This window comes from Zea mays, chromosome 2, assembly GCF_902167145.1.
Source record: "Zea mays cultivar B73 chromosome 2, Zm-B73-REFERENCE-NAM-5.0, whole genome shotgun sequence".
In the NCBI taxonomy this organism is placed as follows: domain Eukaryota; kingdom Viridiplantae; phylum Streptophyta; class Magnoliopsida; order Poales; family Poaceae; genus Zea; species Zea mays.
The window spans coordinates 134572275-134588261 of record NC_050097.1 but is presented as its reverse complement, the minus strand read 5'-3'; positions in this window follow the sequence as shown (position 1 = coordinate 134588261).

Sequence of the window (15987 nt, the reverse complement as noted above, 5' to 3'; positions counted from 1 at the left end):
ATTCCATGTTTTACCCCTATATGGCTGATTGTGACTTAGAAACTAAATTGTTGATCTTATGAATCTGTGAATTAGAGACTAGTCAAACTAGTTAGTCTGAATGGTTGTGAAGGTCATCAAGCACCAAAATATAAGAAATGGTTTAAGGCCATTTCCCTTTCAGAGAGAGATGAAGAACAAATTGAAGAAAGTAAAGAACACAAGACACATCAATTTGTTTACCGAGGTTTGGCTCTGAAGAACCTATGTCGCTGTTGAGGTGTCCCACTAGACTAAGTCTATCTCGACCTTCTCAAGTGATCTAACGATTAACTTGAGCCCTTAGTTTCTTTGGTTCGATGTCCCTTCTCAAATGGTACTCCACAGAGAGTGGAGACTCTTTCTAGCCGTACACAATGAATGAGAGTTAGAACTCCAATGAAAGCCAGAGGGAGGAAGAACACACACAAGATCACAACAACAACACCAAAGAACCAAGAACACAAGCACACTACTTGCAGCACATCTCTCTTTTTAGACTATTCTTGCGAATCTAGGTGCTTGGATCTCTGCGGAGTGTTTCTATAATGCTTAGCAATGCATGTGTTCCTCTTGAGTGGCTTTATTGCTCCACTAGGCTGATAGGAGGGGTATTTATAGCCCCAAATGTCTAATAGAGCCTTTGAGAGAATTGCCAAAAATCTGCTCTCGGCTAGCATATTGGTCCGGTCTAGTGCACCATCGGACCAAGTACTGTAGCCCAATCTCCGGGATCCTGACTGACGGCTTCCTTCTGAGTTGGCACTGGATCGGTCCTGTGCACCACCGGACCCCGTGGATGTCAGCTAGCCATTGTTGCCAGCCGTTGAACCCTGAGTTGACTGTTGTACCAGACTGGTCCAGTGCACACCTGATTAGGCCAATGTGCTAGGCTACCAAAAACACTTTTGTAGAGCTCTCTAGAACATCAGTCCGGTGTGCCACCAGACTGGTCCGGTGCGCCAGGCCACCAAAGTCCTATTCTAGACCTCTATAGATTTTAGGTATGATGCATCACTAGACTAGTCTAGTGCGTCGTAGACAGTTGTTCTTTGTTTTCTTCCTTGCTATTCTTCTTCAAATTAATCTCACATTCTCCAAGAGTGTTCCTAAGGCTTAGACAATTATTTCTAGTGTCAATGCAACCAGTCTTAGTCATGTAACTTCACTAATTTGAATTCTCCAACTTAATTTTTGTTTATCTGAATTTAATTCATCCATACACACATTTAACAAACATGTTAGTCTATAGTGTTGTGTTGGTCATTAATCACCAAAATATTTATTGAAATGGCTCAAGGCGCATTTCCCTTTCAATCCCCCTTTTTGGTGATTGATGCCTACACAACCAAAGCGAATCGAATATGACTAACTCAAAACTTGTTTGCTACTTTTGATAGGTTCATTACTATGCATAACTAAGTTGTGTATAAGATTTTGTATACTTGAACTATATGAGCCACCACTTGCTTTTTGATTTTGCAAATCAAACTCATTTTCAAGGTTGTGAAAATTTCTCCCTGTAATTAAAGAATATTTTATTTTGTAAATCAAAGGATCTCTCTTTTGTAAAAAGGTTTTTTATAAGAGAGTCCCCTCTTAGATGTCAAGAGAGTTTTCGCAAACCAATTGATAGAAAAACTCAAAGGTTGTAAAAACTTTGACTTTCAAAATTCAAGTGGTGAATTGGACCCTTTGCTTTGGCCTACAATTTCTCCATCTTTGGCATTAAGCACAAAAAATGGAAAAAGTCAAGAGGCCTATCAACATTACTCCAAAAGAAATGACAATGAAGGCATAAATAGGAGTAATGCAAACCGTGTGAATTTAAGCCATTTGATACCGAAGTATAGTGGAAGCATCTTTCTTGCTCAAATTCTCCATTTCCCTTTCAATGCTTGAGACTACACACATGACCAACTTGAAAGCATTGTTAGTCTCAAAAAGGTTAACTTGTAGACTATCCTCCCCTAAATGCGTGCATAAATACACTTGGACTTGTTAGGTCTAGGGATGATTTTCTACAACTTGAACCTTAGTACAAGCATAAATACGGACAATTAAGAAGTAATACCAAAAACATCATGATCAAAGATATAAAAAATATGCAATATGTGCAATACTTCAATCCACGTTTCGAGAATCTAGGACATTTAGCTCACTCCTAAGCTCAAAAATTGTTTTTCGACAAGGGTCTTGGTGAAGATATTAGCTAACTGTTTATGGGTGCTTACATGATCTATAACGATATCTCCTGTTTGCGAGTGGCCTCTCAAAAAGTGATATCGGATGTCTATTTTCTTAGTGCGGTCGTGATCAACATGGTTATCGACCATTTGAATAGCACTCTTATTGTCACATAGTAGGGGGAATTTTCTCAAATTGTAGCCAAAGTCCTTGATGGTTTGACTCATATAGAGTAATTGTGCACAACAATGCCCTACAACAATATACTCAACCTCGGTAGTGGATAGGGCAACAAAATTTTGTTTCTTTTAGCTCCAAGACACCAAGGATCATCCCAAAAATTGGCAAGTCCTAGATGTGCTCTTCCTATCTACCTTACATCCGGCATAGTTGGTATCAAAATATCCAATTAGATCAAAGTTTGACCCTTATGATACCAAAGCCCAAAATTAGGAGTATGGAATAAATACCTCAAGATTCTCTTAGTGGCCCTAATGTGGCACTCCTTAAAATCAGCTTGGAATCTTGTACACATGCAAATAGAAAGCATAATGTCTGGTCTAGATACACATAAATAAAAAAGAGAACATATCATAACTGGTATACCTTTTGATCTACATATTTACCTCCAATTTCAAGATCGAGATACTTGTTGGTTCTCGTTGGTTCCCATTAGTATCTTGATGGGTTTAGCATCCTTCGTCCCAAACTTCTTCAAGATATCTTATGTGTACTTAGTTTGAGAGATGAAGTTGTTATTCTTGAGTTGCTTGACTTGAAATCCTAGGAAGAATTTCAACTCCCCCATCATGGACTTCTCAAACTTCTTGATCGTTATCCTACTAAATTCTTCATAAGACGATTGATTAGTGGAACCAAAGATAATATCAACTACATACATTTGGAATATAATACATTCATTGTTGATCATCTTGGTAAACAAAGTAGGATTGAGTTTCGCATCCTTAAATGAATTAGCAATAAGGAAATCTCTTAGGCGTTCATACCATGCTATCGATGTTTGCTTAAGCCCATAGAGCATCTTATTAAGTTTAAATAAATGATGATGATACCTACCATCTTCAAAGGCAGAAGGTTGCTCAACATAGACCTCTCCCTTGATATGTCCATTCAGGAATGTGCTCTTGACATCCATTTGAAAGTACTTAAGACCATGGTTAGTAGCATAGGCTCATAAAATACAAAAGGATTCAAACCTAGATATAGTTGAAAAGGTTTCATCAAATCCAAACTTCCGCCTTGTGCATGCCCTTTGGCCACAAGTCTAGCCATGTTCCTTGTCACCACACCATGTTCGTCTTATTTGTTGTAGAGAATCCACTTGGTTCCTATAACATTTTGATTAGGACGTGACACTAAATTCCATACTAGATGGTCTCTTTGAATAGTATGGAGTCTAGGGTGTGGCACTTGGCTTTTGAGTGGTGGCACTTCATCTTCATCCTCCTTGTTTTGTTCTTCCTCAACTCCCCCTTGATCATTGCCACCATCTTGAGCTTTTTGCTCCTCATCTTGAGTTGGGGGTTGAGCTTGTGTGGAGGATGGTTGATCTTGCACTTGTGGAGGTTCTTGTGGACACACGTCCCCAATGGACATGTTCTTCAATGTCATGCTTGGAGACTCCCCATCTATTTTATCAAGATCAACTTGCTCTCTTTGAGAACCAATAGTCTCATCAAACACAACGTCATAAGAAATCTCAACACATTTAGAGGATTAGTTGAAGAATCTATATGACCGTGTGTTTGAATCATAACCAAATAAAAACTCTTCTATGACTTTATGAGCAAAATTTAAAATGACTACCTTTATTTACCAAAATATAGCATTTACTTCTAAAGACTCTAAAATAAGGTATATTTGGTTTGTCACCGGTTAGGAGTTCATATGAAGTCTTCTTGAGGAGTCGGTGCAGATATAACCGGTTAATGGCGTGGCAAGCTGTGTTGACCGCTTATGCCCAAAACCAATATGACGTCTTGTACTCTTCAAGCATGGTTCTTTCCATATTGGTCAAATTACTATTCTTCCTTTCTCCCACACCATTTTATTGTGGTGTATAAGGAGAGGAGAACTCATGCTTGATCCCTTCCTCCTAAATATATTCTTGAACTTGTGTGTTCTTAAACTCTGTTCCATTATCGCTTCTAATCTTCTTTATTCTCAAGTTGAACTCATTTTGAGATCTCCTGAAGAATCTCTTTAAGGTTTCTTGGGTTTCACTCCTATCTTATAAAAAGAATACCCAGTGAAGCGAGTATTGTCATAAACAATAACTAGCTCATACTTGTTCTCGTCGATGCTAAGATAAGCATGAGACCGAATAGATCCATGTGCAATAGTTCCATTGGTCTTTATGTAGTCATTATGTTGTTGGTGTGATGACTTGCTCCCACTTTCTTCCCTTTTTGATATGCTCCATAAGGCCTATCTTTCTCAAAGTAAACATTGGTTAGTCCTAAAACGTGTTTGACCTTTAGAAGTTTATGAAGATTCTTCATCCCAAAATGTGCTAGTCATCAGTGCCATAACCAACCCATATTGATTTTAGCAATTAATCATGCATCAAATTCAACATTATTGTTTGAAAAATATACTAGATATTGCTTTCTTTTTAATACACCCTTAAATGCAATGGAACCATCACTTCTTCTAAATACCATAACACCAATATCGGTAAAAAGGCAATTATAACCAGTTAAGCATTATTGAGAAACAAAAAGTAAGTTGTAATCTAAAGAATCCAACAAAAATACATTAGAAATGAAATGTTTGGTGGAGATTGCAATTTTACCTAACCCCTTGACCTTGCCTTGACTCCCATCTCCAAAAGTAGTAGCATCTTGGGACTCCTTGTTCTTTACATAGGATGAGATGAGAACATTCTTTTCGCACATGGCATGTGGTTTGTGCATCCGTTGTTGATTACCCAACTTGTGCCCTCAGATGCATAAACCAACAAAACTAGTTTAGGCTTTCGTTTTAGGTACCCAATCTGAGTTGGGTCCTTTGAGGTTAGTGATATAAGATTTACCCAAACACAAGTTTTACCATTATGTGCCTAAGCCCAATATGAGTAGCAACAATTTTGCTAGATTTGCAAGATAGCATATAGGAAGCATCCACTAGAGGAGAGAACCCGATATGGATTCCAGGCAGAAGGCGATATAGTAATCTCTCGTCCGAAAAGCTAAAAAGCTAGTCCAACTCGAGGACCTCCCTACACCTGCACTCCTCCACCCCACTTGCCCCATTCGGAATGGATTAACTCACACTAGCTTTCCTAATTAGTCGGCCAAGGGTGTCCATTCCACCCATGTGGTAGCACTATTATCTCAAGTTAAGTTTCATGTTCCAATTAACACCATAATCTTATCATGAATAATAAATAATCTAGTAACAATAATAAAGCATGATCATGAATCATATGTATCATAACACCTAAAACCACATAGAGCAATAGTAGATACTACTCAAAAGTTCAATGGTAAGCAAGGTGTAAAGTAAACCAAACTAGGGTAACCTATTAGGTCCCATCAAGTTAATCTGAGCATGTCACAGTGATTAATAGGAACATTATTGGGTAAAGAAGAGTGATCAAGGGCACAACTTGCCTTCTACGAGCTCATGTTCAGAATCCTCAACCTACTGTGCTCCGAGCTCCTCGGTTACTTGCCCGTCTACTCGCAACAATACAAACAAACATTGCATATGAGAAATTAACATAACATCAAACATAAGAACAAACAGTATAGTAATATTCTACGCATTGTTACGAAACCGTAGGTTCGAGAAGCACTAAAATCGAAGCTACGGTTAAAAAGATATGATTTTCTAAAGTTTTAGGTGTTTAAACAATAAAGCTATATTATATAAGTTATGTGAGAAAAGATAAAGAAATAGTTAATCTAATTTAAAATAATTTAACTTTAATACCAATTATAACTTGATTAGAAATAGTATTTTAGTCAATTTATAATCATGGCCCAAATTACAATATTACATTTATCTCGGTTTATAAAAGTTAATCTAATAACTATAGGTTACACAAGTATCTTTGCTTCTTTGTGTTTCTTCTCTTGGGCTTCTTCCATCTTATGCCTTAGACTCTTGTATGAACATGTCTTCAATGGGCACTTAGCTCTATGCCTGCGGCGAGGTATAATTTTTATGGATGGTTTCGGTTATCAAGCGCGGGCGATATTAAAGTGATTGTCCCAACTCAAGAATCGCTAGTAGAAACAACTTTTTACTGGTGGTTTTCTTAAAAAACCACCAGTGCAAATCGCACATTTCTACAAACGGTTTCTTTAAGAAAACTACCAATAGAAATCATATTTCTACTGGCAGTTCCTTAAGAAAAATGAATGTACAAATTCAGGATTTCTACATGAGATTTTCTTAAGCAACTGCCAATATAAATCTATAGGCAGCTTTCTTAAGAAATTGTCACTAGAAATCATTTTATCATACTTTTTAAGTTTTCAAATGACCTCGTACGAAAAACCACCAAAATAAAAAATTAGATATCTAAAAGTTATGAAACTTTGTAGTTGACAACTTTTTATTTGAAATCATTTCGGTAATCAAAATTTGCATTTGAATTTGTCAAATTTAAAATGCAAATTTTGCAAACGGCATTGGATGGAAAATGTAGCAAAATAAAATTTGTAGAACTTCAAAAGTTATTCAACTTTTTAGTTGACAACTTTTTCATTTAATTTGTTTATATCATCAAACAATCAATTTATACTCGGTTTGTTCTAATGTGTAGACAACAAAAATGCAATCCAAACATGAAGTAAGTGATGAGTGGAGTTATAGAGAAGGCTACACGTGAGGGTGAGGTCATGGATTCGAGTGCTCGCAGCCTCGTACCGAGTGAAAAATGCCATGACTTGTGATGGAGACGGACGATTGATACCTAGCCTAATTAAAATATTTTTTTCTTTTTAAAACCCATTTTATGTTTCCTGGAAAGTATTTTCACTGGTGGTTTTATTACCTCAACTAAGTGGAAATCGATTTCCATCGGTGGTTCTCAGTTATCCGCCTGTGAAAATAATTATTTCTACTAGTCCTCAATACTAGCGGTTCTGAAAAACGCCAGTATAAATGGGTCGTCTGTATAGAGCTTTTTATACTAGTCGGGTCTTCTAATGTCTTGTTTTGACATGTTTATCTTCTTGATCATCTTGTTGCCTTCAACCAAGTCCATGTTGCATCCTTTATAGATCTAAATGGTTATATTGATCATCAAACACTAAAACACTTAATCAGATGGGCCATAGTCTATTTTCCTTACAAACGACAAAGTGAAGGTGGTGGGTATAGGGTGGCAATGGATAGCGATACAAATGCTTCTTCACAAAATGTTAGGGCCCCAAATAAATTTTAGTTTAAAATGAATAGAAATAAAGCTCGATGCTAATTCAATTTGATCCTAAAATTTTATAGTATAAAATTTAGAGTCCATTGTCACCTCTAGGTGGGTAAGGATGAAATGGGAGAAGTGGTGGAGAGGTTGAGGAGAGTGTAGTGGCACTGTCGCGCCGGGCTAGAAGCCTAGAAGGTCACTTGCACCGTCTGATGCCTAGTTTGGGTAGGCTACTATTGACCATAATCCATATGTATTGAGCTAGATTGAGGTGTAACTTAAACTAATTTGCATCCTAATTCACTTCAACACATGTGGATTGGGATCAATACTATAATATCTGAACAAAGCCTAAGTGACCGGATGCACACCGGAGTGTGGGAGCAGCTTACCTAGGTCGTGGCCACGCCGACGCTAGCTCATGATTATCGATGCATTCTAGCTCGAGGTTTGAGATTTTTTTTTTTGCATTAACACACTTTTTAACAACTCTATTGGAGAAGAAAGAGAAACGATTCATCTTCTCAGGCCATAATCCCGAGAACATTGTTAGGGTATGGGCAATTCTTTTGAGTGCCAAACAAGCCCAGAGGATATATTCCTGGAAGATGCTAGATGAGAGGAGGAAGGCCTAAGAAGTTGCTGATCTGCCTCGAATAGCTCGGAGGGTTAAGTAGTATTTTTCTCTGTGCATATTTTGTTAATCAGAAGATTTCAATATTAGAAGCAAATAAACGCACATATGCTTTGCGAAATAAATTTGACTATTCTGGCTTTGTGAGGTTGGCTCTGGTGTGTCAAATATATATATTGTTTGCGCTGCTTTCTTTTGTACCATTCCTGCAGACTACAGAGGTTGGAACATGAACATGAGTGGCGATTGCTTAAACGCTTGTACAAAAGGGATACCAATTGACTGTACAAGTGCTTTTAAAGTACAGGTGACGTTTGAGTGGAAAATGAAGTTATTTTATTAAAACGAGACCATCCTACTCACATGCATGTTTCGTATGTCAATTGGATAGTTATATTCAGACAATGCTTAAAAAATATAACTTGCAAACTTGTTCTATATATATACACCTAAAAAGAACAAAAAAGAAATGGTGTTTTTAGGTGACATGGCATAATTTACATAAACTCTCTCTGTTTCTAAATATTAGTCGTTTTAGTTTTAGAATTTTATGTCTATATTCATATGTATGATAATTTACTATTGTATAAATCTAATAAAAAGGTAAAACGAATTTAAATTTGGGACATAGTGAGTATTATTTTCTAATGTGCGGTAGCATATATACTTGGAATGTATCCTCTTAACATTTTGAGTTTATCATGCAATGATACTGTTTGTATATTGGAATGTTGTGCACAACTGTTTATCTCAACTCTCAACTGTTGAGTGGATCTATACATACATTTTCTTTTATGGAAATTTTATAGTAATAGATAGTAGCGATGTACAAGCAACCAACAAATCAGATGTACATCCAAATTAGATACTTATTTCTAGAAACCCACAAATGGACACTTCGGAACATGTACACCTTGAGAAAATTGACCTTGGATTCCATATGTATTTTCCACTTAGTAGTTATTTTTATTTTTTTATCGGACCATTTAGTGTATGTTTTGTATTATATAAATAGTTTCTATTTTTTCATTTGCAGGAATCCATAGTGCCAATAAAATTGTTCTCACTAGCATACTGGGATTTTTTTGGAGAATAAAAGAAGACATGGTGTACTGGGATGAAAATAAAAGAAGATCAAAAGACGCAGGAAATATACAGAATTGGCATTTGAGTTTTTTGGGAAAAAAATTACGGCCCCATTTAGAATACAGGGATTTTTTTTCTATTTCCTGTGTTTTTTCTACGAAAATGAACTGATCCTTGTAAAATTCTTCTGCATCCCAAAGTGGCTGTAATTTGCTTGTGTTTCAACAAGGGAAAGGAATAAATGAAGCCACTCTGTATAATAGGATAACATAACCTCTACTTAACAAAAGAAACAATTCCCGCCCGTACGTCGTTTCCAGGAATACCATTGCTTTAGCGTGCACCTGACAGGGACTTGCGTGTGCGTAGACAACATTCTATACTCAGGACAAAATAGGTGTACATGTGAGGATCAGAAAGCTTAGTCCCACAGCCACAGCTGGTGATGAGCGAAGCCCAATTTTTATAGCGTGACTATCACATATGGGTTGTTGAAACTTCCTGTGCACTTTTTTTAGAAGATAACTTATGCGTGCGTGAGAAAGATATCTTGCTACAGGTTCACCATTTCCTGATCTGCATTGATCTTTTTAGCCGAAATGTGCCACTACTCAAATACATCCAAATGTGCATTTCTACTCTTGTACATTAATAGACCATATGTATAGTTAGCAACCACAAAGCATATATAGTCGTTGGGGTCTAAACTTTACCGTATTCAGATATAATGTAAACAAGAAATACAATTTGTGAAATCGTGTGCGATGGAGACATTGTCTTAGTTGACAATGGAACATTGTGATAAAGTATTATTATTGTCATCGCAAAGTGAGTTACATGCTTTAGGTCAAAATGCATATGTTCAAATATATGGTTTTGATTTATGCATGTGTGTTAACATGCTGGTTGATATTGTTGTAACATACTCGGTGAAGTGGTGTTATGTAGATTAAGCTTGAATCAAGTCGCGGGCTTATGCTCGTATACGGTTGCTTGTGTTGTTCATGTGCCCGTTTTGCTTGAGATAGAACATGGTCGGTGACAGGGCCGTTCCTGACTTTTGAGGGGCCCGGGACAAGATTATAAACACAGGCCCCAACACCATAAAAACTATTTTTTACTATTATATATACTCCATCCGTTTCGTTTTAGTTGCCGCTGGATAGTACAAAATTGAACTATCCAGCGACAACTAAAAAAATGGGGGAGTATCAACTTATTATACTTGATGTACCACAGAAAGACTTGAGCAGTAAAAAATATAAGTAAGATTATTACCTTAAATATATTTTAGAGATCAATTTAAAAATGTCTTCTAACATTTCTAGATGCAAAATCATCAATGATGGCTTCAATATTGACATCATCTAATAATTTCTTCTCAATACATAAAGTTGCTAGCCCATCTAACCTTTCTTGAGACATTGCAGGCCTTAAATAATTCTTCAATAACTTAAGCTTTGAGAAGCTCCTTTCAGCTGATGCCACAGTTATTGGTATAGTAAATAATATCCGATAAGCAACAAATATATTGTGATAGCAATCCATTTTCCTAACAAACTCAAAAATATATTGGTATGTAAATAATATCCGATTCTATCCTATATTCTTATTGGACTTTGTGTGCGGTGGGGCCCCCGGGAGATGGGGGCCAGGTCGGCCGCCCCTCCCGCCCTACCTCAGGCACGACCCTGGTCGGTGATAGGCTAAAACTAAGTTTAGGGGGAACTGAGGTTTCAGTACTAAGTTCAAAGAGAAACTGAGATCACCAGCCAGTATATCACGTGGGACGTTCGAGCTTGAGAACGGTGCAAATGAAAAGTCATGTTGCGTTAGAGCCGCAGTGTGGTGTATGGTCACGTCACGTGAGGACACGAGTGTCGAGAAACGTGAGCGATCGTAGCGTGAAGATGGTGTCATCTTGGCTAACGTGCATGTGCATATGTACGCCGTATGCCTAGCCATCTTAATTAGCAATTGCTAATGGCATTTGATTATTGGCATATCATGATGGTGTGCATGCTAGCATGCACTCATTTGCACAAGCAAGCAAGTAGCAGACGCTTAAAAGATGCTAGCTTGCATGTGTTTGGACCTGTAGCACGGACGGGGAGCTGTGGCGAGCGCGTGAAGTTGCTCTGCCAAGGCGTCGGGCAGCTGGTGCTCAGGCGGAGTGGGGTGGGCCAAGGAGAGTTCGGCGGCCCAGCTGAATTGGCGCTATGGTGGTTCAAGCCGAAAGAGAAGAGTCTGGATCGGGGTTGATTGAGGACCCGTTTGTTTGTTACGGTATAAAAAGATACCTGTTTTTATTTCTGGCTCAAATAGAGTGGATCCATGTGATTCAAAGTCTGGTGAAATTGCGCTATTGTGGCTCGGATTCTATCAGGAAGAGACAACACGAGGCTTTGTTCTAGACCATGGAGGGAGGGGAAAGTTTAAACCGGACTTATTTTGCTTCCAATTCAGGCCTAAACAAACGGTTGAAATGGCCCCAACCGAACTCCAAACTAGACCAATTTATTCCACCTAGAAGGAGCCTGAAAACAGGCCAACCCGTCGATACGAACAGGTCATGATGTAAATCGAATCCAGGCCGATTTTAGCTGGCCCGTGGAATTCGAGTCAGATGTGTGACGAATAAGGACTCCTATCACTATATACATAGAAAAGTAGATTTCGTTTTTATTCAGGGAGAGGAGATTAAAAAAGAGTCTAGACTTATAAATTAAATCTAGTAGAGATTGTTGGCGCCGATCTAGGCGCCATCACTGTGAGGTATACCAATGGCGGTGCTCTCTTCGACAGCGTGGACGGTCTGTGATCTGTGGCAGGGGCGGAGTCTTCTGTGTCGAGCAAGACGGTCTGCGTCTAGTGACCGAACGGTCCGCGCGTGCGCAGAGGTGGCGGTGTTCACCAACAACACCTGGATCTGACCCCCCAGGACCCATCAGGGAGAAGAGATCCTAGGTTTGTATTGGGATTGGCAGGCCAACCAAGACGCCTATAGACAACGTAGAGTCGAAGAGAGGTGAAGATTGAGGTGAAGAAGGCTATGTTCCTATCTATTCGTAGGGCAAAAAGTAAAGGAACAGAAGATATATTGATATGATTCGATTGTTGGTTGTAAATCGGTCGTACCCCTTCAAATATATAAGGGGTAAGTCTGGACCCGTTCCTAGCCGTCTTCCAACAACTCCCACGAGTTTATAGGAATAAACATGCGTGGATATAGGAGCTTAATTCGCATGTTCTGATCTAATCATGGACTGTCCGCGTCTAAGGGCGGATTGTCCTAACGCATCCAATGCCACAAATGGTGCTCAACAGAGGTTAATCTAGGATTTTAGAGTTTTCAACGAACAACTTGCTAGTGCTTTGAAGAAGCACATTTGTATTCAAATCTAGGTGATATTGTGCAAAATTAGTACGGTAAGATTATTCCTCTCTTTGTTGATCAATTGTGTTCTTGATTTTGATTCTAGATTGAATCTTAGTTTTCAATTGTTCTTTGATGTTTTGATTCTTTTAAATCATTACTAACACTACCGGAAACGAGCGCTTTGCCGAGTGCCCGAAGCACTCGGCAAAGCCTTAAAAACACTCGGCAAAGGCTTTGCCGAGTGTCGCACTCGGCAAAGAAGGCTCGGCAAACAGTGCATCGGCAAAGCCTTCTTTGCCGAGTACTTTTTCTCGGGCACTCGGCAAAGAGGTTTGCCGAGTGCCAGGGAGCACTCGGCAAAGAAAGGCAGCCGTTACGGCGACGGGGTGATGAAGACGGTGTTTTTGCCGAGTGTCACTCGTGACACTAGTGACACTCGGCAAAGAAGTTACTTTTGCCGAGTGTCTGCCCAGTAGCACTCGGCAAAGAATCAATCTTTGCCGAGTGCCACCTGGGACACTCGGCAAAGAACCTGCCAGGGAGGGTCCCCATGTCAGGTTCTTTGCCGAGTGTCAGAGACATTACACTCGGCAAATAACCTATACCGGTGCCCAGGTCTTGGTTCTTTGCCGAGTGCTATGGTCTTGACACTCGGTAAAGAACCTCTTTGCCGAGTGTAACACTCGGCAAAGTGACCAGTATGCACCTTTTTTATTTGTTTTTTGTATTCCATCCACACAAACAAAAGATATCACATATATATCACATATATACATCACAGGTATCATCACAAACATAAATAGCCAACACAAACATAAATATCCATCACAAACATAAGTGTTCAACACAAGTACCCAACACAAACATAAGTCTCATACGTCTCAAGCTCTGACATAAGTATCCAACACAAACATAAGTGACTAACACAAGTTTTGAAGTCTTCAAACACACAGACATAAGTATTCAACACTGAAAACATAAAACTCATGGAGGTAGGCGGTTGGTCTGGTGCTGCGTTGGGCTGAACCCTTCAGGAGGGTTGTTGGATGCGGCCCCAGATTGACCCTGCACAGAGAAGAGATTGCATGTGTTATACCAGATGCATTACTGGGCAGTATGGAACACAGCAGGGTCAACTGCAGGGAACAATGGAGGTGGCGGAGCGAAACCCTGTGTCGTGCTAAGGCTCTGCATGTACTGGAACATATCTGCCATCCTCTGATCAGTCTCCGCCCGCTCCGCCATTATCCTCGCCTCCATCTCTTCTAGTTGGGTATGTAATATTATAAGCCAATGTTATAGTAACTCAAAGAGAAGGTATATAACTCAAGGAAGGATGAGTTACAGAAGCACTAACCTCGAGTTGCTATATGCGCTGCTGTGAGCTATCGTGCCGAGGTCGTATGGTTGGACTCGAGCCCATGTTCCTTGCTCTCACCTGAGACAGAGTGGGAGTGGAGGACGAGTCGATTGCCCCGTCGGCAATCTAGTACCACCCATGTCTCTTGCCTCCTCCGACCCTCATGAGCACATCGGGGTCGATCGGCTCGATGCTCGGATCATAATCTGGGCCATGGATCTCCTGCGCCATGGCGGTGTAGTCATGAAGGCGGCTGTAGACGACGGGGTTGGTGTAGGCCTCGGACCCGTCATCCGGGTTGTAGGTGACGTCGGACGTCGCCTTACCCTTATGGGCCATAGCATAGGCCGAGAAGGTGGAGCAAGGCCGGCCACCATGTGACGCCGACTGCAAGAAAACCAACGAGATACTTAGAAATAATATCTAATCCAGTGCTATATACCTAAATAAAAAAGAGGGCATACCCATGCTTCGGCATATTGGCCCAGGCTCTGGCTGCCTTGGTGGTGGGAGGGACCTTGCATCATCATACGTCGTTCCCGGCTAGCGGTGTGCGCCTCGTCCCACTCAGCCGAACACCACCTATCCACCATCTGCTCCCAGCACAGAGGATGTGCGGCGCACCAATGTGGAATCATCTACAAAGTAAACACGTAAAGTGCATATCAGAAGATAAAATAAAATTCATGCATGGAGTACTGGTACCAAACATGCATGACTTTACCTGCAGGTACTGGTCCCTGGTCAACGACATGGTTCGGGCTTGAGTTTTGGTCACCCTCTCCCCAAGGACGGAGCCGTGGTAGGTGAAGATGGCCTAGATTCGGGCCTCATAGTGCATGTCCACGACGAGCTTCTTACAGCTCGTGGTGGCCACCACATCCACCCTAGCCTCGTGTCCAGCCTCGCATCTGAAGAAATCCTGCATACAAAAACGATGTAACCATACATTATTTCAAGCATTTGCAACGAATGCGACATATTTTACATTATACTAAGACTTAACTATAGCTCTTGCTTCACCCGCTCGCCTTGTTATTGAATTCCCGGCGGTCCCGGTCTACTGCATCGGGGGCGATGGCATAGTGGTCGAAGGTGAAGGCTGGGCCCGTCACTCCGGCGTACTCCACCAGTCCAGGGAAGTGTTCCCTGCAGAGGAGGCCGGGGATGCCATTGGGGGGGCGATGATGACCCCCAACATAATCGACAACCGTCCAAGACATGTCCAAGTGATAAATAAAAAGTATTAGTTTATATTATGATTTTGAACACATATTATGAACAAGAATGAAGAACATAAAGTTACATACCTCTCCCCTTCCGGCCCAATCAGCGGCCGCCTGTCCCGAAGTATGGGACGCTGAGGAAGACTTGCGGGACCTCGCAGGTAGATGCCCCTCGAACCTGAGGCACCAGAACCTGGGGCGTCCTGCTGCTGGTCGTCGTCGACCTGAGGCGCCCCCTGCTGCTGGACAAGGTCGTCCTGCTGCGCCGCCTGCTGCTGGTCTGCCTCGTCCGCCGTCCTACTCCTCCTCCCCCTCCTCCTACTCAGCCAATTACCGCCGACCATATTTGTCCAAAAACCTGCAATTAAGAGTAAACAAATAAGCACATATAAAAATATGTATTTAAAAATAGGTGTGAAATAAAAAGTCATATAGCATTACATCGATTAAAAATATTCTTCATATGTGTCGGGGTTAGCCGGATCATAACTCTCATCATCACTCAACCATTTCAATCTCAACACCATCGGAAGACGCAACCTCATCATTAATGTCATTGCCTTCAAGGATTACTAAGTCATTATCATTTTGCACCTCATCATCCTCCTCATCAACAACCATTTCAATATCTACGTCCATTCCGATAGCTTCGATTAAGTCTATCTCAAATCGCCCTTCTAGCCCATCTTCTTGGAAGAA